The sequence below is a fragment of the Ranitomeya variabilis genome, chromosome 1 (assembly GCF_051348905.1).
Source record: "Ranitomeya variabilis isolate aRanVar5 chromosome 1, aRanVar5.hap1, whole genome shotgun sequence".
NCBI classification, from domain to species: domain Eukaryota; kingdom Metazoa; phylum Chordata; class Amphibia; order Anura; family Dendrobatidae; genus Ranitomeya; species Ranitomeya variabilis.
The window spans coordinates 842,210,915-842,237,473 of NC_135232.1; the positions used below are offsets into that span (position 1 = coordinate 842,210,915).

Consider the following 26,559-nt stretch of genomic DNA (forward strand, 5'->3'; position numbering starts at 1 on the left):
ACTTCTATTGAAGCCCCAAAGTGTTCTCACCAATCACAAAACCCTTTTTATAGACCTGAGAACATGATGCCAACAAAAAAGCATCCAACAAACAGTATGGTGACTCACAGGGAATCCACACACACACACACACACACACACACAATGTGATGACACCATAAGGCTAGGTTCACATTAGCGTTTCTGTGCGCAGTGTATCATCTGCATGTGCACACGCATGCTTACGCCTCCGCATCATTTTACGCATGACGCAAAAAAAACCCCGCTGCGTGTGCATGTGTTTAAATGTGTTTTGGCATGCGTTTGCGTTTTTTATGTGCATGGTGGAGGTGGTGACATAATTTCCTGGACATGCACAGTCTAAAGTACGCATGCGTACACATGTCCTTGTGTACCGATGCGTTCCCACAGACAGTAATGCATTTTTTGACACACTCATCCGCATGCGCATGATTGTGCAATATTTGACGCCTCAAAAAATGCAATATGTTGCGTTCGCCAGACATCGCCGCACACCGCGAAACGATGCATGCTAACGCACGTCCCTACGTACACCATGTTAAAGATATGTACGCAGGATGCATGCGGATCGATGCGGATCATATGCTGCGCACAGAAACGCTAATGTGAACCCGTCCTAACACAGTGTGATGTTGCTAAAACACCCTCAGCACGGTATGATGGACCTATAGTGCCCACCAAACAGTATGATGTATCCACAGTTCACAAATACACATTGAGGCCCACAGTGACACACAGACCACAGTATTATGCCCCCTCAGTTCCTCCACACACACATTGAGGTCCTCAGTGCCCCCCAAAACAGTATGACGCTCACACACCCCAGTATGATGCCAGTCCCACTACACAGTATGATGACCCACACAGCCCCAAATATATGTGTATGTGTAGGTGACTTGCTTGCCATGCTGAAGGTGTTCCTATACATATACATTTACCGTATGGACTATATACAATTTTTTGACTTACTGTAAATGGTAGATCACAGGGTAGAATACTTATCCTGGATAATTATAACCTAATGCTCTAACATGTTTTTTGCACATTACTAGGACATCTTTTGGTCATCTTTTTAAACCATATGCTATATTATTTTAATTATTCATTTTTTTTGCAATAAAAAAATAGAGATTAATAGTGCTATGCCAAATACACAATATGTTGGCCTTCATAGCTCCCCAAACAAACCATGTTTCCACAACCTCCCATACAGTATCATGCTCCCCAGAAAGTAAGATGACCCCCCACACTATATGATGTCTCCACAACCCCCTACAAGTGAGATGGCCCACGCCTCCGGTAAACCCTGCTAGATCGTTACCCCATACAGTGGTCTCTTTTATGAAATTTATATCTGACTGAATGAAGCAGTTACACAGGATGACACCCTGTGGATACTAGCTAAGCTGGTGGCGGTGTGAGTTTTCAATTTGCAGCTGAAAAGGCTGGACCACCTGCTGAGCCAGGTGTCCTATTACAGCTACACATGCTGAAGGAGGACTGTAGTTTGATATGATGCAGATGATGGGCATGACTTAAATCCCCCCATATTCTTCACACTGTTATAATAATTTAGTTATGACCAGGCAATCCAGCACTCAATCATACATAACTTCCAGATCATGTCACAGCTGCTTTCAGGGTTAGTATATAAGTCTCTGTGTTGTCATTTTAATATATTTTTTCTTTTCTATGATACAATTCATATGATATTTTTCTATATATGATATTATGTTTATATTTATAGAAGACCACTACAAATCATTGAGTCATAAAATTAAGTAGTCACAGTATAGATACAGTACTATTGACCAGCATTGATGTACTGTATATTGCTCATAAACAATGTTAAGCTTGATTGAATATTCTTAAGAGTTATGAAACTACGTTGTCAGGATTAGATCCGCTTTTAAGGAACTGAAAGAGGCCATGTGAGACAGTTCACATCCTGATAACCTGATGACTGGTAAAAGTTCATTTCTTGCTCACACTGTTGCAATGTCAATGCTGGTTAAAGTGCAAATGTTGTAGATGACAGAGAGCATTTAATTACAAACTACAAGGAAGCATTGTGACATCAGCAGGTCCTAACAAAGAGGTCATGAATATGAATGTCTAGCATTTGTATATAAATGAGTGTTTCTAGATACAAAAGCTTTATGTATTAAGGCAAGCAGTAGGCAAAAGCAAAGGGATATTTTACTTTCAGGAAATTGGTCCCCAATCGCTCTAAAATAACAAATAAAGCAGGTCTTCACCCTTCCCTGGTCCAGCACTGGCTCCCGGAAACTGCCCGGGTCTCGTGTTTTGACTTGTGTTCATTTTTTCTTTCCACATTGCTTTAGTTCTCGTAAAGCACCTGAAGGGTTAATAAACGTTTTGAATGTGGTTTTGCGCACCTTCAGGGGGTGCAGTTTTCAGAATGGTGTCACTTTTGAGTATTTTCTGTTATATTGACCCCCAAACTCACGTCAAATGTGAGGTGGTCCCTAAAAATATGGATTTGTAAATTTTGCTGGAAAAATGAGAAATCGCTAGTCAACTTTTAACCCTTATAACGTCCTAACAAAAAAAAAATATGTTTCCAAAATTCTGCTGATGTAAAGTGGACCTGTGGGAAATGTTATTTATTACCTCAGAATCAGTAGGATCCGTTGAAGTATTCCAGAGCTATAACCTCATAAAGTGACAGTGGTCAGAATTGTAAAAATTGGCTTGGTCGTTAGATAATAATGATAAGACAGTAAAGGTACCGTCACACTCAGCGACGTTTAGGTCGCTGTTTAGGTCGCTGTAGAGACGTCAAACACAGCAACTCCAGAACGATGCAGGAGCGATCCAGTGACGTAACGGCGACTCACTTCTCGTTCTCGCTGGTTGTTAGCTCCATGTCAAACAGCCGGAGTGTACCGACTGGCTAGAAGGAGACGCTGCGATGCCCCCTATGCTCGTTGCTGGCGTCGTTGCTTTTGATGTCAAACATGACGATACACGCCGACCTGGCGACGAAATAAAGTTCTGGACTTCTAGCTCCGACCAGCGATGGTACAGGGGGATCCAGATCGCTGCTGCGTGTCAAACACAACGAGATCGCTATCCAGGACGCTGCAACATCACAGATTGTTGTCGTTCTCTTTGCAAAGTTGCTGAGTGCGACGGTACCTTAAGGGTCAGTTTACGCATACTGAACAGTCGGACAATAGGACCAGCGATTAGCAAGCTTTTACTCAGAAGTGGCCATTTGAATGCCTGTTTACACAGACAGACCAAAGTGAAGAATGCACAGTGAGCTATCTATATTAGATCGTTCAGTGCACATAGGCTGCCATTGTTCTTGTCAGTGAGAGTCCTGTTTACACAGGATGATTCCCCGCAGAGAATGATGATCTTTTATGCTGCGGAAACGATTATTTTGCCCGGTCAAAAAGCATTTTGCTTGTTCATTGAGTAATTAGCAACCTGTTTACACTGCAAGATAATAAACAAGCGTTTTTCATAATACTCGTTCACAATTATCTTGCCGTGTAAATGCAGCTTGACCTCTGGTTATACACAGGAAATAATAAAAGGTCTGGGAATGTTAAGCAATAGGACGATATCAGAAGAATCTCATTCCAGTATACAGTTGAAACCAGAAGTTTGCATACACTATATAAAAAGACACATATGCATGTTTTTCTCAATATCTGACATGAAATCTGAATAAACCTTTCCCATTTGAGGTCAATTAGGATTACCATAATTATTAATATTTGCCAAATGCCAGAATAGAGTGAGAGAGAGAAAGAGAGAATGTTTTAAGGCATTTTTATTACTTACTGCAAAGTCAAAAGTTTACATAAATTAAGATCACTATGCTTTTTAAACAATTCTGGACTGCCCATATGATAATGTCCTGTGTTTGGAAGCATCTGATGGATTTTTTTTGGCAACATTTGAGTTAATTAGAGACACACCTGTGGATGTATTTTAAAGAACACCTGAAACACACTGCTTCTTTGTGTAGCATCATGGTAAACTTTCAAGAAATCAGCCAAGATATCAGGAAGAGAATTGTGGACTTGCACAAGTCTGGCTCATCTTTGGGTACAATTTCAAGATACTGTACCTGAAGGCGCCTCGCCTCGTTCAATTGTACAAACAATTATATGCAAGTGCTAACAAGATGGGAATGTCCAGCCATCATACCGCTCGGGAAGGAGATTGGTTCTGTGTCCTAGAGATGAACGTGCTTTGGTCCGACATGTGCGTATCAACCCAAGAACAAAAGCAAAATACCTTGTGAAGATGATGGCAGAAGCTGGTAAGATTGTGTCAATATCCACAGTGAAACAAGTACTGCATCAACCTGGGCTGAAAGGCCACTCTGCCAGGAAAGAGCCATTGCTCCAAAAGAAACATAAAAAGTCATATTAATGTTTGCAAATGCACACAGGAACAAAGACCTTAATTTTTGGCACATTTCGTGTGGTCTGATGAAACTAAAATTTAACTTTTTGGGCATAATGACCATCGTTACATTTGGGGGAAAAAGGGAGAAGCTTGGAAGCCTAAGAACACCATCCCAACTGTGAAACACGGAGGTGGCAGCAACATGTTATGGGGCACTTTTGCAGCAGGAGGGACTGGTGCACTTCACAAAATAAATGGCATAATAAGAAAATAAGATTATGTGGCAATACTGAAGCAACATCTCAAGATATCAGCCAGGAAGTTAAAGCTTGGGTGGAAATGGGTCTTCCAAATGGACAATGACCCGAAGCATACTGCCAAAATGGTAACAAAGTGGCTTAAGGATAACAAAGTCAATGTTTTGGACTGACCATCACAAAGCCCTGATCTCAATCCTACTGAAAAGTTATGGGCAAAACTGAAAAGGCAGGTGCAAGCAAGGCGACCTACAAACCTAGATCAGTTACACCAGTTTTGTCAGCAAGAATGGGCCCAAATTCCGACCAACTATTGTGAGAAGCTCATGGAAGGATATCCCAAACGTTTGACCCAAGTCATTCAGCTTAAGGGCAATGGTACCAAATACTAATGAAATGTTTGCAAACTTTCGACTTTGCAGTAAGTGATAAAAATGCCTTAAAACATTTTCTCTCTCTCATTATTCTGGCATTTGGAAAATATTAATAATTGTGGCAGGGGCGGACACAGACAGCTTGAGGCCCCTGTGGAGGAAATGTGTCTGGGCCCCCCTCCTTTTAAGGCGACAAAGATCTATATCTATATATACAGTTATATGAAAAAGTTTTGGCACCCCTATTAATCTTAAGCTTAATGTATTATAAAAATTGTTTTTTTTGCAACAGCTATTTCAGTTTCATATATCTAATATCTGTTGGACACAGTAATGTTTCTGCCTTGAAATGAGGTTTATTGTACTAACAGAAAATGTGCAATCTGCATTCAAACAAAATTTGACAGGTGCATAAGTAAGGGCACCCTTATAATTTTCTTGTTTTAAATACTCCTAACTACTTTTTACTGACTTACTAAAGCCCTTTTTTGTTTTTTTTAACCTCATTGAGCTTTGAACTTCATTGCCAGGTGTATGCAATCATGAGAAAAGCTACTTAAAGTGGCCACTTGCAAGTTGTTCTCCTGTTTGAATCTCCTCTGAAGAGTGGCATCATGGGCTCCTCAAAACAACTGTCAAATGATCTGAAAGCAAAGATTATTCAACATAGTTGTTCAGGGGAAGGATACAAAAAGCTGTCTCAGAGATTTAACCTGCCAATTTCCACTGTGAGGAACATAGTAAGGAAATGGAAGAACACAGGTACAGTTCTTGTTAAGGCCAGAAGTGGCAGGCCAAGAAAAACATCAGAAAGGCAGAGAAGAAGAATGGTGAGATCAGTCAAGGACAATCCTCAGACCACCTCCAGAGAGCTGCAGCATCAACTTGCTGCAGATGGTGTCACTGTGCATCGGTCAACTATACAGCGCACTTTGCACAAGGAGAAGCTGTATGGGAGAGTGATGCGAAATAAGCCGTTTCTGCAAGCACGCCACAAACAGAGTCGGCTGAGATATGCAAAAGCACATTTGGAGAAGCCAATTTCTTTTTGGAAGAAGGTCCTGTGGACTGATGAAACCAAGATTGAGTTGTTTGGTCATACAAAAAGGCATTATGCTTAGCGGCAAAAAAAAACAGCATTTCAAGAAAAATACTTGCTATCCACAGTAAAATTTGGTGGAGGTTTCATCATGCTTTGGGGCTGTGTGGCCAATGCCGACACCGGGAATCTTGTTAAAGTTGATTCTTGACAATAATGTTCACGAATCAGTGACAAAGTTGAAGTTACGCAGGGGATGGATCTTTCAGCAAGACAATGATCCAAAACACCGCTCCAAATCTACTCAGGCATTCATGTAGAGGAACAATTACATTGTCCTGGAATGGCCATCCCAGTCCCCAGACCTGAATATTATTGAACATCTGTGGGATCATTTGAAGAGGGCTGTCCATGCTCGGCGACCATCAAACTTAACTGAACTGGAATTGTTTTGTAAAGAGGAATGGTCAAAAATACCTTCATCCAGGATCCAGGAACTCATTAAAAGCTACAGGAAGCAACTAGAGGCTGTTATTTTTGCAAAAGGAGGATCTACTAAATATTAATGTCACTTTTCTGGTGAGGTGCCCATACTTATGCACCTGTCAAATTTTGTTTGAATGCAGATTGCACATTTTCTGTTAGTACAATAAACCTCATTTCAAGGCAGAAACATTACTGTGTCCAACAGTTATTAGATATATGAAACTGAAATAGCTGTTGCAAAAAAAGCAATTTTTATAAAACATTAAGCTTAGGATTAATAGGGGCGCCCAAACTTTTTCATATAACTGTATAAACACACACACACACAGGGACTGTGTTATACATACCCAATCAATGCTTTCTGCCCCATCATTGCCCCCTCTGTCAACCCAATCATTGCCTTCCGTCCCATCACCCCCATCGTTGCCTTCTCCTCCACCTACACACACAGACACACACAGCACCATTCACTTCTCTACATACACACACAGCACCATTCACCTCTCTACACACACACCACCATTCACCTCTTTGCATACACACACAGCACCATTCACCTCTCTGCATACACGCACACAGCACCATTCACCTCTCAGCATACACACACGAACGCACACAGCACCATTCACCTCCCTGTATACACACACAGCACCATTCACCTTTCTGCATACACACACGAACGCACACAGCACCATTCACCTCCCTGTATACACACACACACAGCACCATTCACCTTTCTGCATACACACACACACAGCACCATTCACCTCTCAGCATACACACACGGACACACCTCACCATCGCCGGCAGCTTCCTGTCTCGCACAGCCGCGGCGCAGAATGATGATGTAATTCAGCAGCTGCTGTGTAAGTCAAAACAGCTCCAGATTCAGGCTTGCATGCATGCTGGGACTTTTGCTCCCTCGGGTATATGGCACCAGCTTGTGCTCTGTCCCCCCAGTTATACAGACGTCTCATCCTCGTTGCTTCATATGTCGGGAGCAACCGCACAAACGGGCCTCTGAATTTCCTGGGATCTTGTGGCCTCGCCCCCCACAATGTGAGGAGGATCGTTCAGTCAGCAAGAAAAGGCAGGAATTGAGAACGAGACGGATCCATTCCCTGCAGTTCTGCTCCCCTTTTCTGCTGCAGGCAGCGGAGCTGCAGGGATTGCGGTAGCCACATGAGAGCAATCTGGCCAGGGGACCCCCGAAGCCTTGGGGGCGGATAAACTGGCCAGATTGCCCTCATTATTAGCCACCCTGCATGGGCCCCCCCGGAGCCTCTGGGCCCTGATGCATCCGCAATGGTTCAAAAGCGGTATGTCCGCCCATGAATTCTAATTGACCTAAATCGGAAAAGGTTTATTCTGATTTCATGTCGGATATTGAGAAAAACATGCACATGTGTCTTTTTATATACAGTGTATGTAAACTTCTCGATTCAACTGTACTGTATGCTACATAGTAATTTGAATGCCAGTTACATCTAAACAGCAATGCTACACGTGTAAAGCTCCAGTTAATGTTACAACTGATTTGTTAATCAGATATAACCAGTCTTTTTAATAGGTATCTAAACCCACAGATACATTTCTCCTGCATCAGTAGCTCCACACTCCGTGAGAACTGAAAGATATCAGTATCCCACTTATGTCTGTTATTCTCACAGCAACTTGTAACCGCTCTGCAATGAGACCAGAGCAGGCTATCATTTCATCTCATGTAAGAGTTGTCCAGAGCAGACAGGCTACTGTGTGTGAGACATAATGACAGCTTTTATCTCACTGCAACAAGCCAGGCGGATGCGAACACAACACACCCCCTGACAGGCATTGTGAGGGTAGAGGCACTACAGCAGAGTTGACAGTGTTCTGATAGTAGGAGAACTGATCGAAGGGCTTTTAAAGTGACCCAGCTAAACTCAGTTGTGCTGCCCCTCCCACACTGGAACTTATTTGAAAGGTGTTACAGCTGGGAGTAGAGCACAGTTGACTTTCTAATCATGCAGGAGATTAGACCAGGAGATCAGGGCTTTCTGTTAGTACATCTCACACACTGATAAATCTGCTCTCAGCTATAGTGGGGTGTGTTCTTTCTCTGCTGTATGTTGCTGCCTGCCCATGATTGGTCAACATCATACAGTGAGAAAAGTACACGTCCTCAGTGAAAATTCTCTGATAACACCCACTTGGACATAATGAAAATTAGTTTGTTAGGGACCTAATGCTTTGATTGCTAATATCTCTGCAATGGAGAGGCGAAATAAAAAAACAAGTTTTATTCCTCTCTGCAGCTGCTATTGCATTTTATGTCCAGTTCAACATAAAAAATTTGGTGAAAGGTCCTCTTGAAAAGTAATCTGTCAAGCAAAACTGACAGGAATATAGCAAATATAAAAATCACACCTTTAGGGCTCGCTGACACTAGCGAATAGCCAACGTATAACTTGGTGCACGCCCATACAAGTCTATTGGTGTGTAGAAAACATTGGACTGATGTCATCCACGTGCAGTTAGATATACGCCGACTCACAGAATGGAGAAGATGGAGAAATTAAGTTCTCCATCTTCTCCGTACGTGTGATCCTATTCTCAAATGCGAGAGAATCGGATCATAGTATAATGACACTCGGTTCACGCACTCAGCAGTGTTTGAGCCTTCAGTGTACCATTCCGCCCATTGGTTTTGTATGGTTCGCCTCCCTCACTAGTGATTGACAGTGCTAGCTTTTCAGGAACAAACAAACAATGTCTGCAAAGCTCATACAAGCAAGTGCTGTCAAGCATCAGTAAGGAAGGAAAGGCATGGAAAACTAGTTGGTGGAATTAGTGCACTGAGCATCTTGGCCACACAAAGGGTGCACCAAACACACTAATTATTCCAAATAATTTGACACCAGTTTTTGCAGATTGGAGACAGCAATTTTTTATAGGGGGAATATGGCACCCCATACATAGCAATGTGCTGACTTTATATTGTTATTTTGGCTCACAATCTCCCTTAACAGTTATTTTTATCATGCCCGCTCTTTCTCATTTTTTTTCATGAGGCCAATGTCAAGCACACACTGACATATTACGCTAAAATAGATGATATGAGTTTAGAATTTTATATTTCCTCTATTAGTTTCAGTTGCCTAAAAACACAGTGAACGTTCAAGCATAAGGAAGTGCTAACACAAGGTATGACACATTAGTCTTGTGATTACTTAGTATACGTTATTGCTAAATAAATCGAACAAAGTACATCCAGATAGTAGCTATGTCTGTCAAGGTATGAGCAATAAATGAATGATGAATCCCTAAGAAGATTTTTACTAACATATGAAAATATAATATCGAGGGTAATTTAACCTCTTAGTGACAGAGACAATTTGGTACTTAATGACCAAGCCAATTTTTACCATTCTGACCAGTGTCACTTTATGTGGTTATAACTCTCGAGTGCTTCAACGGATCCCACTGATTCTGAGAATGTGTTTTCATGACATATTGTACTTCATGTTAGTGGTAAAATTTCTTCGATATGAGCTGCGTTTATTTATGAAAAAAAAAAAACAGAAATATGGCGAAAATTTAGAAAATTTAGAAATTTTCAAATTTTGAATTTTTTTGCCCTTAAATCAGAGAGTGTTGTCACACAAAATACTTAATAATTAACATTTCCCACATGTCTACTTTACATCAGCATAATTTTGGAAACAACATTTCTTTTTCTTACAAGTTATAAGGGTTAAAATTTAACCAGCAATTTCTCATTTTTCCAACAAAATGTACAAAACTAATTTTTTTTAGGGACCACCTCACATTTGAAATGACTTTGGGGAGTCAATATAACAGAAAATACCCAAAAGTGACACCATTCTAAAAACTGCACCCCTCAAGGTGCGCAAAACCACATTCAAGAAGTTTATTAGCCTTTCAGGTGCTTCACGAGAAATCAAGCAATGTGTAAGGAAAAAATGAACATTTTACTTTTTTCACAAAAAATTTTCTTTGGAACCATTTTTTTTATTTTCACAAGGTTATCAGAGAAAAAGGACTACAAAGTTTGTTGTGCAATTTCTCCTGAATACGCCGATACCCTATATGGGGGGAAAAGCCACTGTTTGGGTGCATGATAGGGCTCAGAAGGGAAGGAAGAACCGTTTGACTTTTTGAATGCAAAATTGGCTGGAATCGGGGCGTGGCTATGTAGTGAAGGAGTGAGGACGCATCGTGGGAGAGCTTCTAAATCCTTATAATATCCTGCACCTAAGACGCCTAAATTCGGCGATATATTCGCCACTGCTGGACCCCTTTAGCCTCGGGTGACTCTGCTGGACCCTGTGGGGAAGCTGCCGTGACCGGGAGACTCTGGAGATCAGGGAGCTTTGGATGAGAGCACGGCGGGGAGGCGGCTATTTTCAGCAGCACGCGCTCTATTGAGAGGAGACGCGGTGCTGCTCCCTGCTGAGGATGAAACCTTACCCCGACCCTCGGGTGTTCGCCGACGCTTGCGGTGAGTGCTGGGTGCCTGCGGTGCACCGGGAACGAGGGAGGCTCGAGTGGACACGGTGCCAGTGTGGAGCGGCTGCCAGCTTCTGAGCGCGCGCTCCAGCAGTTGGAGACGCGGCGCCATCTTTTCATCCCTGCAGCGCTGTGTGGTTGAGTGCGTGAACACATACCCTGGACACATTAGGGGGACGTGCGGAGTGTGCCCTGGAAGAATTGGGCCCTGCGCTCCCCCACACCTTCAATAAGACGCTCTGCCTTCCAGCGCCATTACTTTGGAGGGCCCTCAGACCCCCCCCTTCTGGCTGTCACCGCTGCAGGCATAGTGAGCCCTTCCTGGTGCACGGCACCTCAGTGGAGCCTCTACAGTTACCACACATCTACCTATAACTTTTTGGTTTAATACAGACAATATCCTCCTACAGCCCTACTGTGTCTACATAATTTGTAACTCTGACCTTATTAACCATGCAACGCACAAAAGGATCCGGGGCAGCTGAAAAATTAAAAGAGTTTGCCACAATTGATCCCTCTGACAATGTGCGGACCCTTAGGAATAACCCCTCTCAAGTACAACGTAAAAACCGTCCCTCTGATGGCGCTGAGGGAAATGACCAAGAGGAACTGACACTTAAACAAGCGTCTGACCAATTAATGCAAGCTATTTCTCTAACTAGAGCATCTCTCACTGAAAAAATAGAGGATGTACACACTGAGGTGGGACGCCTCCGTCAGGATTTGCAAGCTATGAAGGGACGCATTACAGAGGTGGAGACGAGAGTATCCCGTGCTGAAGATATCATTACACCTATGGAGGCCAAGCTGACAAAAGTAGCTGGCTCTATCAACGCCTGGAAACAAAAGGCTGATGATTTGGAGAACAGACTGCGCCGGAACAATATCCGAATTATTGGCCTACCAGAACGGTCAGAGGGTCAACAACCTGAGGCTTTTCTGGAGGGGTGGCTCAAATCCGCTCTGGGAGACGAATTTTCTTCAACATTTGCTGTGGAAAGAGCCCACCGAGTACCCACAAAATCCCCCCCTCCCGGGGCCCCACCTAGACCTTTTCTGGCACGGATCCTTAATTGCAAGGACAGAGACACTATTCTGCGACTGGCACGGCAAAAAAGCCCCATAAAATTTAATAATGCTGTAATATCTATCTTTCCGGATTTTTCCATGGAACTTCAAAAGCAAAGAGCCAGATTTATGGAGATCAAGAAGCAACTCAGGGATAGAAACATTATCTACTCGATGATCTACCCGGCCCGACTCCGAGTTGTTCACAAAGGCTCTTCTGTGTTCTTCACGGATCCAGCGGAGGTGGCTGAATGGCTGCGTTCTCATGGGGCGTCTTGTGCAAAAGAATCTTAATAAAGAGCTCTCTCTGGAGATGTCCAGATTACCAACAATACCGGACGCTGATTCCAGCGAGGGTATCCCCTTGTCTTTTTGATAATGGGAGCACAGGACGTTGCTCCTATATTGTTTGGTTTTTGTTTTATCTTTTCTTTCCTAATGGTTTTATCTGTTATTTATGTAGTAACTGCCGCCAACAACATTCTCGTTCTCTGTGTTCTATCCTTAACTCTTGCCTGAGTGATAATGCATATCATATTTGGATAAGTAGGTATGGGGTCTGAGATGGTGTGTTTGACGTGGAATGTACGAGGTATAAAATCCCCTCGAAAGAGAATTAAGGTTTTCTCGCAGATCAAGCGCTATCATCCCCATATAGTAGCCTTGACGGAGACGCACCTGACCAGAGATACAGCCCGATGTGTGCAGAAATCATGGGTACAATGGCATGTCCACGCTTTCCACACTAGCTACTCGAGGGGAGTTTCGTTATTAATACACAAAGATGTTAGATGGGAGGCTAAAGAATCCCGAAGGGATTCTGAGGGTCGATTTGTTTTTGTGCATGCGCTAATTGATTCTAGGGAATACGTGATTCTATGTATCTACAATCCTCCCCCAGCTAATCTCTCAATTCTCCGGATGGCAATGAGCTTTGCTCTAAATTACCCAGATGCGCAAGTTATATGTATGGGAGACCTCAATTTGGTTATGGATAACAACCTTGATAGATTGAGATTGGATGATGGGGGATCTGGGGAACCCCCCTCCTCGGCCCCGACTCAGTTGGCGTCATTTATGGAGGGTAGTGGGTGGTTGGATTTGTGGCGGATACGCCACCCAGGGGTGAAGGGATATACCTGCCACTCATCTACTAAATGGTCTTTGTCCCGCATAGATTATATATTCAGTTCTGGTGGGTTGGCGACCTGGGTGGATAGTGTGGAACATGGCAATAGAGGGATATCGGACCATAGCCCGATTATCCTTAAACTCAGGTTTGGGCAACCGAGGAGTGGCGTGGTCTGGAAACTGAATCCCTTCTGGTTGAAACTCATGGATCATAGTGACAGAACCGGGGATCAGTTGAACTGCTTCATTTCATCTCATCCAGAGCCCCAGAATGTCAATCTATTCTGGGACACTCTCAAGGCATACTTGAGAGGATGTTTGTCTTCCTCAATCTCATATATAAAAAGGGTGACATCGAGAGAGGATGATGGGGTGGAGCAGAGACTGAAAGATGCGGAGGCTGCGTACATGTCTGACCAAACTAATGGTAATAGAATGGAGTGGTTGACCTCACAGAGATTGTATACTCAGCATATGGACACCAAGTCCAAGCGTAAGCTGTTTTTTGCACGCCAGTCATATTTTGAGTTGGGAAATCAAACCGGTAAATTCCTGGCCTATTTGGTGCGTCAGCATAATACGTCCAATACAATTCTGCAGATTTGCGCGCCAAATGACTTGTTAATGTCCACGACGGAAGAAATACTTCAATGTTTTTATAATTATTATGAGTCGTTATATAACTCCAAAAGTGGTCTTGGCGTTTCGCAATGTATGGATTACTTGTCAGATATCACATTTCCCACATTGAGTTCCACTCAACGAGACTTTATGGATGCTAAGTTCACGTTGGAGGAGGTAGAGCATGCTATAATGGATATGTCCTCTGGGAAAGCTCCTGGGCCGGATGGGTTCCCCGTCGAGTTATATAAGAGATACAAGGATATACTAGCGTCGCTCCTATTGAAAGTATTCCAGGGTATATGGGAGGGAGGATGTATGCCCGAAACTTTCTATGAAGCAAATATTGTCATACTTAAAAAGGAAGGAAAGGAATGTGGCTCCTATCGACCCATATCGTTGGTCAATGTAGATTATAAGATTTTCACTAAAATCCTAGAGGTAAAAATACCTCTATTAACATCAGGCGAGTTCAATCTATAATTCAATATAGCTCTCTGGTGCCAGATAACAACTGGGCATTAGCATCTCTGGATGCGGCTAAGGCGTTCGATTCTCTGGAATGGCCCTTTTTGTCTGCATGCTTACAGAGATATGGCTTCGGGGATAAGTTCCTAAGGTGGATGTAAGGTGGATCAATATATTATATATGAAACCTAAGGCACGTATAATTATAAATAATTCTATCTCTAAGCCTCTCTTGTTATTCAGGGGGACTCGTCAGGCGTGCCCCCTCTCGCCGGCTCTTTTTGCTCTTGCGATAGAGGCATTGGCAATATGTATGAGATCCTCCCCTGATATTAAGGGCATAGATATAGCGGGTCGGGTGGACACCATCGACCTATATGCCGACGACATGGTGATATTTATGGATAAAACAGAGGAAACATTACCACGAGTTATAGCCACTATAGATGTCTTTAGTAAATTTTCCGGCTTATGTATAAATTGGGACAAATCTGCTCTGTTGCCTCTCTCTTGTGCCCCAATGCCAGATCTTGAAACCCTATCCTTGTTATCTGTCGTATCAAATTTCAATTACTTGGGTATTTATATGTCCCGAAGCAGCAATTCTGATCTGCAGCTTAATATTTACCCACTGTTAGAATTAATTAGATCCAAATTCGCGTCTTGGAGCAAACTCCCACTATCGGTTGCAGGCCGTATTAACCTAATAAAAATGATTTTACTTCCTAAACTTAACTATCACCTCCAACATAGCGCAGTGCCAATACCTAAGTCCCTCTTTGCCAATTTAAATTCTCAAATTACTTCCTTTATATGGGGGAAATCTAGGCCCAAACTTAGACTGTCTATTCTGCAGAGGCCTAAACAGGGGGGTGGAGCGGCGTTGCCGGATTTTTTTCTCTACTACCTGGCCGGACAGGTTAAAACATTAAGCACATGGATGCCTGGTGGCTGTCTCCCCAACTCTGAACACCATCTGCTTCACTCTGTTCGGGTGGAGTGCCCATTGAGTTTTTTGGAATCAGACAGGACTAACACACCTCATTCAATGCCCATGCTTCGACTAGCAAGACTGGTTTGGAGACAAATAAAAAAAATTGTTGGTTTTACGGATATTATAGCTGAAATGCCCCTATGGAAAAATAATTATTTTCCGGCGCTGCTGGATCACCCATCTACTGATTTCTGGGTACTATATGGTGTTACCTCGTTAGGGGATTTATATGACCAGGGGACTTGTGTCCTTTGAACAGCTACAAACTAAATACGATATACCAAGATCTCAATTTTTTCGTTTTTTACAACTAAGGTCAGCTCTCCAGTCATTTATGAGGGGGGTGGATGTGGGCCATATAATTTCGTCTTTGCCACTAATAGGAATCCTCAAGTCCCAGGGACCCCAGGGCCTTATTTCTTCCTTATATACCTACATGCTATCGGTGGGGACGGGACCCGCTATTAGCCTCATCAGGGGGAAATGGAAGAGACTTATTCCTGAGGTACAGGAAGAAGAATGGGAGGAAATTTTAGAGTCCCCACTTGGGGTATCCCCGTCAATTAACAACAGAATGACTCAACTATATATAATATACCAGTCATATTTAACCCCCACACGGCTTTTCAAAATGGGTCGACTCCACTCCTCGGAATGTCTGCATTGTCATTCACCAGACGCAGATTTTATTCACATGATATGGAATTGTCCTATTATCCTTCAATATTGGAGAGAGGTGACATCATTACTTTCGTCCATAGTAGTTCCTTCTGTTCCTCTTGAGCCATTAATTTGTTTATTTGGGGTGTGGGAGGAGGAGACTTGGGGACATCACACTGGGATCTTTTTACGGGAATCACTTTTTATGGCAAGGAAGGTAATAGCAATGCGATGGATGGGGGGGTTCCTGCCCCTCTTTGAGGGCATGGGTGGAGTTGGTAAACTCAGTCGTTCCATATGAACGCACCTTATATCAAAACAGAGGATGTCCAGGTAAATTTGAAAAGATCTGGAGCGGATGGAACTCCTCTCACCTTACTTTATAAATATAAATTTAAATTCATAGTTAAACACTCTGAGGCAGGGTATTACATTCTCTCTACAGATGTTACACAGAGATAGATGCGAGTTGGTATTAAGCGGCAGGAAGGTAGTTAATAGGATATAGTTGCAGTTACGGTTCAATGACTGTAAATTATTGACTCCATGTTGTGTTTGTTCGGTTTGAATGGAGTTGATGATATGCTAAACATAGTTATGATATTTAGTTATGCATACAATGTACATACTCTATACTGACTGTATTACCAATGAATACAAATGTGTATGTTGTATACTTTTACTTTGTGGTTAATAAACGAATTAAAAAAAAAAAATTGGCTGGAATCAATGGTAGGGTTTGGAGACCCCCTGATGTACCTAAATAGTGGAAATGCCCCAATTCTAACTCCAACCCTAACCCCAACACACTCCTAACCCTAATCCCAACCCTAACCCTAACCACAAACCTAACCTAGCACACCCCTAACCCTAATCCCAACCGTAATCGTAATCCCAACCCTAGCCCTAACTTTAGCCCATCTCTAACCTTAATGGAAAAATGGAAATAAATAATTTTTTTTAATTTTACTATTTTTCCCTAAGGGGGGATAAAGGGGGTTTTTATTTACTATTTTTTTAGAGTCTATCACAGTGATAAAAACAAAACAATAGGAAAAATTTCCTATTGTTGCTGGGTGCCGGCCCGGCAGATCTTGGTGGGGGCACCCGCCATTTTCTCCCGGAAGAAGTTGCCGGCAGCCCAGAGGACATCACGGGGGAATGCAGAGACTCCAGAGTTACCGGGGGGGCAATCGGTTGATCGGGGGACCCTATTTAAAAATTAAATGGAAAATCTGCCTTTTTTTTTTTTTTTGCAGTCGCCGTTATACTGTCAATAACGGCGATCACAACACCGGGGTCAGTAAAAACCGACCCGAATCATGTTCTCTGGGGTCAAGACAGTTGCAATCATTCGCTAAGGTGATTGTGCCTGTTTTTGGTTTATTTACCATCAAAATGTTTTTTGATTAAAATGTTCTTTTCTCACTAGAAAAAATACCTGTACGGCATTGAAACGCGTTGTGACTAAAAACCTTTGTCTCATCATCATTTCTAAAGAATTCATTTACTCCAGCAGTGCGGCTCAACCTATGTGTTCATCCAACTGGATCCAAATTCTTCAAAATAGAGCATACAGGTTCATGAATTTTGTGCAAAATAACAACATGTTCTTCATTTTTGTCTTTTACCCTTTTTGCCCGTTTTTATAACAAAGTCATATGATCGGTTAAAATGTTGCATGTAACTCTATCATTTTTGCAAGAGTTGTAAATAATGAATAGGCAGTACATTTCTAGATTACAAAAACTACACAAAAAATGACGAACAGAGAAAAAAAACACAGACAAACAACTAGAAAATAGACTTCTTAAAGGGAATCTGTCTGTAGAGATTTTTGCTACCCCATCTGAGAGCAGCAGAATGTAGGCAAAGAGACCCTGAATCTAACAATGTAGCACTTAGTTTACTGGGTGCAGCTGTTCTGACACAATCAGAGATTATAGATTTAGCAATGAGCAATGCAGCAGAGCTGAGAAAGCTAACCCCGCCCACAACAGGCTCTAAGTGAACATCGCTATAGACAGTGAGCTGCTAATCACAGAAGGGGGCAGAGTCAGGCAATTGCCCGCATACCTGATAGTCACAGCAATGTTAATCACCAGGTGATTAATCCTTTAGTCTAAGTAAACACCACATACCCAGACATGTGATAAATCGTTGAGTTTTAACCCCTACCTCATGTTGTCCTCAGATTACATAGCACAAACCTGCTGACAGACTCCCTTTACATTAAAATGTTGGTGAAAAACAAAAAACTGCCTTAACCCCTTCACCCCCAAGGGTGGTTTGCACGTTAATGACCGGGCCAATTTTTACAATTCTGACCACTGTCCCTTTATGAGGCTATAACTCTGGAACGCTTTGACGGATCTTGGCGATTCTGACACTGTTTTCTCGTGACATATTGTACTTCATGTTAAAGGTAAAATTTATTCGATATAACTTGCGTTTATTTGTGAAAAAAATGGAAATTTGGCGAAAATTTTGAAAATTTTGCAATTTTCCAACTTTGAATTTTTGTGCCCTTAAATCACAGACATATGTCACGCAAAATACTTAATAAGTAACATTTCCCACATGTCTACTTTACATCAGTACAATTTTGGAACCAAAATTTTTTTTTGTGACGGAGTTATAAGGGTTAAAAGTTGACCAGCAATTTCTCATTTTTACAACACCATTTTTTTTTAGGGACCACATCTCATTTGAAGTCATTTTGAGGGGTCTATATGATAGAAAATACTCAAGTGTGACACCATTCTAAAAACTGCACCCCTCAAGGTGCTCAAAACCACATTCAAGAAGTTTATTAACCCTTCAGGTGTTTCACAGGAATTTTTGGAATGTTTAAATAAAAATGAACATTTAACTTTTTTTCACACAAAATTTATTTCAGCTCCAATTTGTTTTATTTTACCAAGGGTAACAGGAGAAAATGGACCCCCAAAGTTGTTGTACAATTTGTCCTGAGTACGATGATACCCCATATGTGGGTGTAAACCATTGTTTAGGCGCATGGCAGAGCTTGGAAGGGAAGGAGCGCCATTTGACTTTTCAATGCAAAATTGACTGGAATTGAGATGGGACGCCATGTTGCGTTTGGAGAGCCCCTGATGTGCCTAAACATTGAAACTCCCTACAAGTGACACCATTTTGGAAAGTAGACCCCCTAAGGAACTTATCTAGATGTGTGGTGAGCACTTTGACCCACCAAGTGCTTCACAGAAGTTTATAATGCAGAGCCGTAAAAATAAAAAATCATATTTTTTCACAAAAATGATCTTTTCGCCCCCAATTTTTTATTTTCCCAAGGGTAAGAGAAGAAATTGGACCCCAAAAAATGTTGTGCAATTTGTCCTGAGTACGCTGATACCCCATATGTGGGTGTAAACCATTGTTTGGGCGCATGGCAGAGCTTGGAAGGGAAGGAGCGCCATTTGACTTTTCAATGCAAAATTGACTGGAATTGAGATGGGACGCCATGTTGCGTTTGGAGAGCCCCTGATGTGCCTAAACATTGAAACTCCCTACAAGTGACACCATTTTGGAAAGTAGACCCCCTAAGGAACTTATCTAGATGTGTGGTGAGCACTTTGACCCACCAAGTGCTTCACAGAAGTTTATAATGCAGAGCCGTAAAAATAAAAAATCATATTTTTTCACAAAAATGATCTTTTCGCCCCCAATTTTTTATTTTCCCAAGGGTAAGAGAAGAAATTGGACCCCAAAAAATGTTGTGCAATTTGTCCTGAGTACGCTGATACCCCATATGTGGGTGTAAACCATTGTTTGGGCGCATGGCAGAGCTTGGAAGGGAAGGAGCGCCATTTGACTTTTCAATGCAAAATTGACTGGAATTGAGATGGGACGCCATGTTGCGTTTGGAGAGCCCCTGATGTGCCTAAACATTGAAACTCCCTACAAGTGACACCATTTTGGAAAGTAGACCCCCTAAGGAACTTATCTAGATGTGTGGTGAGCACTTTGACCCACCAAGTGCTTCACAGAAGTTTATAATGCAGAGCCGTAAAAATAAAAAATCATATTTTTTCACAAAAATGATCTTTTCGCCCCCAATTTTTTATTTTCCCAAGGGTAAGAGAAGAAATTGGACCCCAAAAAATGTTGTGCAATTTGTCCTGAGTACGCTGATACCCCATATGTGGGTGTAAACCATTGTTTGGGCGCATGGCAGAGCTTGGAAGGGAAGGAGCGCCATTTGACTTTTCAATGCAAAATTGACTGGAATTGAGATGGGACGCCATGTTGCGTTTGGAGAGCCCCTGATGTGCCTAAACATTGAAACTCCCTACAAGTGACACCATTTTGGAAAGTAGACCCCCTAAGGAACTTATCTAGATGTGTGGTGAGCACTTTGACCCACCAAGTGCTTCACAGAAGTTTATAATGCAGAGCCGTAAAAATAAAAAATCATATTTTTTCACAAAAATGATCTTTTCGCCCCCAATTTTTTATTTTCCCAAGGGTAAGAGAAGAAATTGGACCCCAAAAAATGTTGTGCAATTTGTTCTGAGTACGCTGATACCCCATATGTGGGTGTAAACCATTGTTTGGGCGCATGGCAGAGCTTGGAAGGGAAGGAGCGCCATTTGACTTTTCAATGCAAAATTGACTGGAATTGAGATGGGACGCCATGTTGCGTTTGGAGAGCCCCTGATGTGCCTAAACATTGAAACTCCCTACAAGTGACACCATTTTGGAAAGTAGACCCCCTAAGGAACTTATCTAGATGTGTTTTGAGAGCTTTGAACCCCCAAGTGTTTCACTACAGATTATAACGCAGAGCCGTGAAAATAATTTTATTTTTTTCTCAAAAATGATTTTTTAGCCCCCAGCTTTGTATTTTTACAAGGGTAACAGAATAAATTGGACCCCAAAATTTGTTTTCCAATTTGTCCTGAGTACGCTGATACCCCATATGTGGGGGGGAACCACTGTTTGGGCGCATGACAGAGCTCGGAAGGGAAGGAGCGCCATTTGGAATGCAGACTTAAATGGATTGGTCAGCAGCCGTCACGTTGCATTTGCAGAGCCCCTGATGTACCCAAACAGTACAAACCCCCCACAAGTGACCCCATATTGGAAACTAGACCTCCCAAGGAACTTATCTAGATGTGTTTTGAGAACTTTGAACCCCCAAGTGTTTCACTAAAGTTTATGGCGCAAAGCCGTGAAAATAAAAATTATTTTTTTTTTTCACAAAAATGATTTTTTAGCCCCCAGTTTTGTATTTTCACAAGGGTAACAGGATAAATTAGACCCCAAAAGTTGTTGTCCAATTTGTCCTGAGTACGCTGATACCCCATATGTCGGGGGGAACCACTGTTTGGGCGCATGACAGAGCTCGGAAGGGAAGGAGCGCCATTTGGAATGCAGCCTTAAATGGATTGGTCTGCAGGCGTCACGTTGCATTTGCAGAGCCCCTGATGTACCCAAACAGTACAAACCCCCCACAAGTGACCCCATATTGGAAACTAGACCTCCCAAGGAACTTATCTAGATGTGTTGTGAGAACTTTGAACCCCCAAGTGTTTCACTACAGTTTATAATGCAGAGCCGTGAAAATAAAACATCTTTTTTTTCCCACAAAAATGATTTTTAGCCCCCCAAATTTTTATTTTCCTAAGGATAACAAGAGAACTTGGACCCCAGAAGTTGTTGTTCAATTTGTCCCGAGTACGCTGATAACACATATGTTGGGGTAAACCCCTTTTTGGGCGCACGGGAGAGCTCGGAAGGGAAGGAGCACTGTTTTACTTTTTCAACGCAGAATTGGCTGGAATTGAGATTGGACGCCATGTCGCGCTTGGAGAGCCCCTGATGTGCCTGGACAGTGGAAACCCCCCAATTCTACCTGAAACCCTAACCCAAACACACCCCTAACCCTAATCCCAACGGTAACCCTAACCACACCCCTAGCCCTGACACACCCATAATTCTAATCCCAACCCTAATCCAAACGTAAATGTAATCCAAACCCTAACCCTAACTTTAGCCCCAACCCTAACTTTAGCCCCAACCCTAACTTTACCTCCAACCCTAGCCCTAACCCTAACCCTACCCCTAACCCTAACCCTAAACGTGACTGAAATACGTGGCACTGAAATACGTGGCACTGAAATACGTGGCACTGAAATACGTGGCACTGAAATACGTGATACGTGGCACTTAAATACGTGGCACTGAAACACGTGGCACTGAAATACGTGGCACTGAAATACGTGGCACTGAAATACGTGGCACTGAAATACGTGGCACTGAAATACGTGGCACTGAAATACGTGATACGTGGCACTTAAATACGTGGCACTGAAACACGTGGCACTGAAATACGTGGCACTGAAATACGTGGCACTGAAATACGTGGCACTGAAATACGTGGCACTGAAATACGTGGCACTTAAATAAGTGGCACTGAAATATGTGATATGTGGCACTTAAATACGTGGCACTGAAATACGTGGCACTGAAATACGTGGCACTGAAATACGTGGCACTGAAATACGTGGCACTGAAATATGTGATACGTGGCACTTAAATACGTGGCACTGAAACACGTGGCACTGAAACACGTGATACGTGGCACTGAAATACGTGGCACTGAAATACGTGCAACTGAAATACGTGCAACTGAAATACGTGGTACTAAAATATGTGGCACTGAAATACGTGATACGTGGCACTGAAATACGTGGCACTGAAACACGTGGCACTGAAATACGTGATACGTGGCACTGAAATACATGGCACTGAAATACGTGGCACTGAAATACGTGGCACTGAAATACGTGGCACTATGACTGTCAGAAAATGTTCATTAAACGGTTAGGGGTGAGGTTAGGGGTAGAGTTAGGGTTAGGGTTTGGATCCCTTTATCACCTTGATGGTGGTGGGTGGCTTTTCAGTGTGTTTTCTGTTTTTTTCGATAAAAATGCATGCGTTTTTAACGCAAACAAACGCATGTGCTTAAAAACGCAAGAAAATACTGCAGGTTGTATTTCTGAAAATGAACGCATGCAGAAAAAAACCGCATGCGTTTGAAAACGCGACCAAACGCGTACAAAAAAACCGCATGCGTTTTCAATGTTAAATATAGGGAAAAAACGCATGCGTTTTTTTGTGCAAAAAACGCTGCAGACAAAAACGGAAGTGTGAAACCAGCGACGCTTTTTATAGCAAAAAAGTTTTTGCGTCTCCACATTTTGAGACCTATAATTTTTCCACATTTGCTCCACAGAGTCATGTGAGGTCTTGTTTTTTGCGGGACGAGTTGACGTTTTTATTGGTAACATTTTCGGACACGTGACCATTTTTGATCGCTTTTTATTCCGATTTTTGTGAGGCAGAATGACCAAAAACCTGCTATTCATGAATTTCTTTTGGGAGAGGCGTTTATACCGTTCCGGGTTTGGTAAAATTGATAAAGCAGTTTTATTCGTCGGGTCAGTATGATTACAGCGATATCTCATTTATATCATTTTTTTTATGTTTTGGCGCTTTTATACGATAAAAACTATTTTATAGAAAAAATAATTATTTTGGTATCGCTTTATTCTCAGGACTATAACATTTTTATTTTTTTGCTGATGATGCTGTATGGCGGCTTGTTTTTTGCGGGACAAGATGACGTTTTCAGCGGTACCATGGATATTTATATCAGTCTTTTTGATCGCGTGTTATTCCACTTTTTGTTCGGCGGTATGGTAATAAAGCGTTGTTTTTTGCCTCGTTTTTTTTTTTTTTTTCTTACGGTGTTTACTGAAGGGGTTAACTAGTGTGGCAGTTTTATAGGTTGGGTCGTTACGGACGTGGCGATACTAAATATGTGTACTTTTATTGTTTTTTTTTTTTAATTTAGATAAAGAAATGTATTTATGGGAATAATATATATATATTTTTTTTCATTATTTTGGAATATTTTATTTTATTTTTTTTTACACATTTGGAAATTTTTTTTTTTACTTTTTTACTTTGCCCCAGGGGGGGACAATACAGATCGGTGATCTGCCAGTTTGCATAGCACTCTGACAGATCACCGATCTGCGAGAAGTACAGGCTGCTTCACAGTGCCTGCTCTGAGCAGGCGTCTGTGAAGCCACCTCCCTCCCTGCAGGACCCGGATCCGCGGCCATCTTGGATCCGGGTCTGGAGCAGGCAGGGAGGGAGGTAAGACCCTCGCAGCAACGCGATCACATCGCGTTGCTGCGGGGGGCTCAGGGAAGCCCGCAGGGAGCCCTCTCCCTGCGCGATGCTTCCCTGCATCGCCGGCACATCGCGATCATGTTTGATCGCGGTGTGCCGGGGGTTAATGTGCCGGGGGCGGTCCGTGACCGCTCCTGGCACATAGTGCCGGATGTCAGCTGCGATATGCAGCCGACACCCGGCCGCGATCGGCCGCGCTCCCCCCGTGAGCGCGGCCGATCGGCTATGACGTACTATCCCGTCGGCGGTCATACGGGCCCACCCCACCTCGACGGGATAGTACGTCAAATGTCGGGAAGGGGTTAAAACAGGAAAAGCTAGTCAAAAAAATAGGAACAAATGAAATAACATATCGGGCCTCAAGTATCTATCGTCTATCAAGGTGAATCAAACCTATCATTTAGCATGTTGCACTGCATCTACAGACCGCCTTATTATTTTTATTTTATTATTTATTGGTCTAAATTTATGCTCAATAATTATTAGACCGAAATAGGGACTGAGGGCTAAAGGTCTCATTTATCAAAACTGGCTAACAAAAAAAATTTCCACAATAGCTAATTACACTCCCTGAGAGAAGTTATGTCGCTTATCCATGTTATATAAATAAAAGCATATAAACTGACGTTAAATTGATCCATTGGTTGTATAAATTATTCTTTTGAAAGCTGAAACCCTCCGAAATGTGGTTTATGTTAAGAAAATAAATTGGCATCAATGCAGAAATATTGATCAGTTAATGGACCCAGAATGGTCAGATTTTGGCAAGACAAAAGTTTTGTCGCCCACAGAAAGTAATGTGATATTCAAACAAATAATTAACTTAAAATACGAATATATGTTGCATAACATTGGTGAATGAAGTTGTGGTGCTCTAAGAGTCATATTTAATACAGTATTTTGTGTGAGTTCCATGAGCTTGAAGGACTGCATCCATGCGGTTCAACAATGATTCATACAAATTTATTAATGAAGTCATCAGGAATGGCAAATAATGTAATCTTACATGCCTCCCAGAGTTCATCTAGATTCTTTGATTTTGTCTTCCAAGCTTCCTCTTTCATCCTACCCAAACATGCTCAATGATGTTCATGTCTGGTGACTGGGCTGGCCAATCCTTGAGCACCTTGATCTTTTTTGCCTGGAGGAACTTTGTTGTAGAGATGGATGTATGAGGTGTGGCACCATCCTGCTGCAGAATTTGACCCCTTTTATGATTTGGAATATAAGAGGTAGCTAATACTTCTTGATATTTTAGGCTATTGATATTGCCTTCCACCTTGCAAATGTTTCGCACACCCCCATACTGAATTTAACCCCAGACCATAATCTTTCCACCTCCAAATTTAACTGTTTTCTGGGTGCATTTTGGATCCATACTGGCTCCAATAGGTCTCCTGCAGTATTTGTGGTGACTGTGGTGTAATTCTACTGAAGATTCAATCCACCTTCTGCCACTTCTCCAGCGTCCATCTGTTTAGCAGGATGTGGGACTTTGCAAATGCCACACGGTTTTTTATTTGCCTTTTGTTTAGTGCTGGTTTCTGGCCACTGAATCGACCATGGAGGCGATTTCGAGACAGAATCGTACAAACTGTTCTAGTTGACAAAGGGACTTGAGGTGACCAGGCCTGTTGGAGCTCTGCTGCAGTGGAAGAGGGGCTTGCTTTGGATTTTCTAACCAACAAACGTTCCTCCTGAGCAGTTGTCTTGTGGGGTCTGCCGGACCTGGGCTTGTCAAACACATCTCCAATCTCTTCAAATCTTTTTTTAATTCTTTGTACTTGACGCTGAGACACATTAAAGGTGCCAGCCACCTCTGCAGAGGATCTGGTCTTCAGCCTCTTGATAATCCAGGCTTTGGTCGCAGGGTGGATTTTTGGCATGTTGTCAGAGCTCAAGTTGCAGTTCAAGTGAAGGTCTGGGGTTCTGGGTTTCTTTTCATACACACACACTAATTACCCGCTCATTTACTGAGCACAGGTGAAGATGTAAACTAGGATTGGGTGCATTATGTGACCAGGCGACAAAACCTTTGTCTTGCCAAAATCTGACCATTCTGATCAATATTTCTGCATTGATCCCAATTTATTTTCTTAACCTAAACCACATTTTGGAGGGTTTCAGCTTTCAAAAGAATAATTTATACAACCAATGGATGAATTTAACGTCAGGTTATAAGCTTTTATTTACATAACATGGATAAGCGACATAACTTCTGTCAGGGAGTGTACAGTGTAGCTTTGCACAAAAATTTCCAAAGTAATATACGGAAAGGAAAGCTCAGCTAAAAAATGAGTTGCCTTGGATGAC

At 42.3% G+C, this 26,559-nt stretch overlaps 1 protein-coding gene across 1 annotated transcript in view; it reads right to left on the reverse strand.

Annotated features, from left to right (window-relative positions):
• Positions 1 to 26,559, reverse strand: part of SCARB2 (scavenger receptor class B member 2) — an 89,372-nt gene that overhangs the window by 32,174 nt on the left and 30,639 nt on the right. The window lies entirely within an intron of this gene.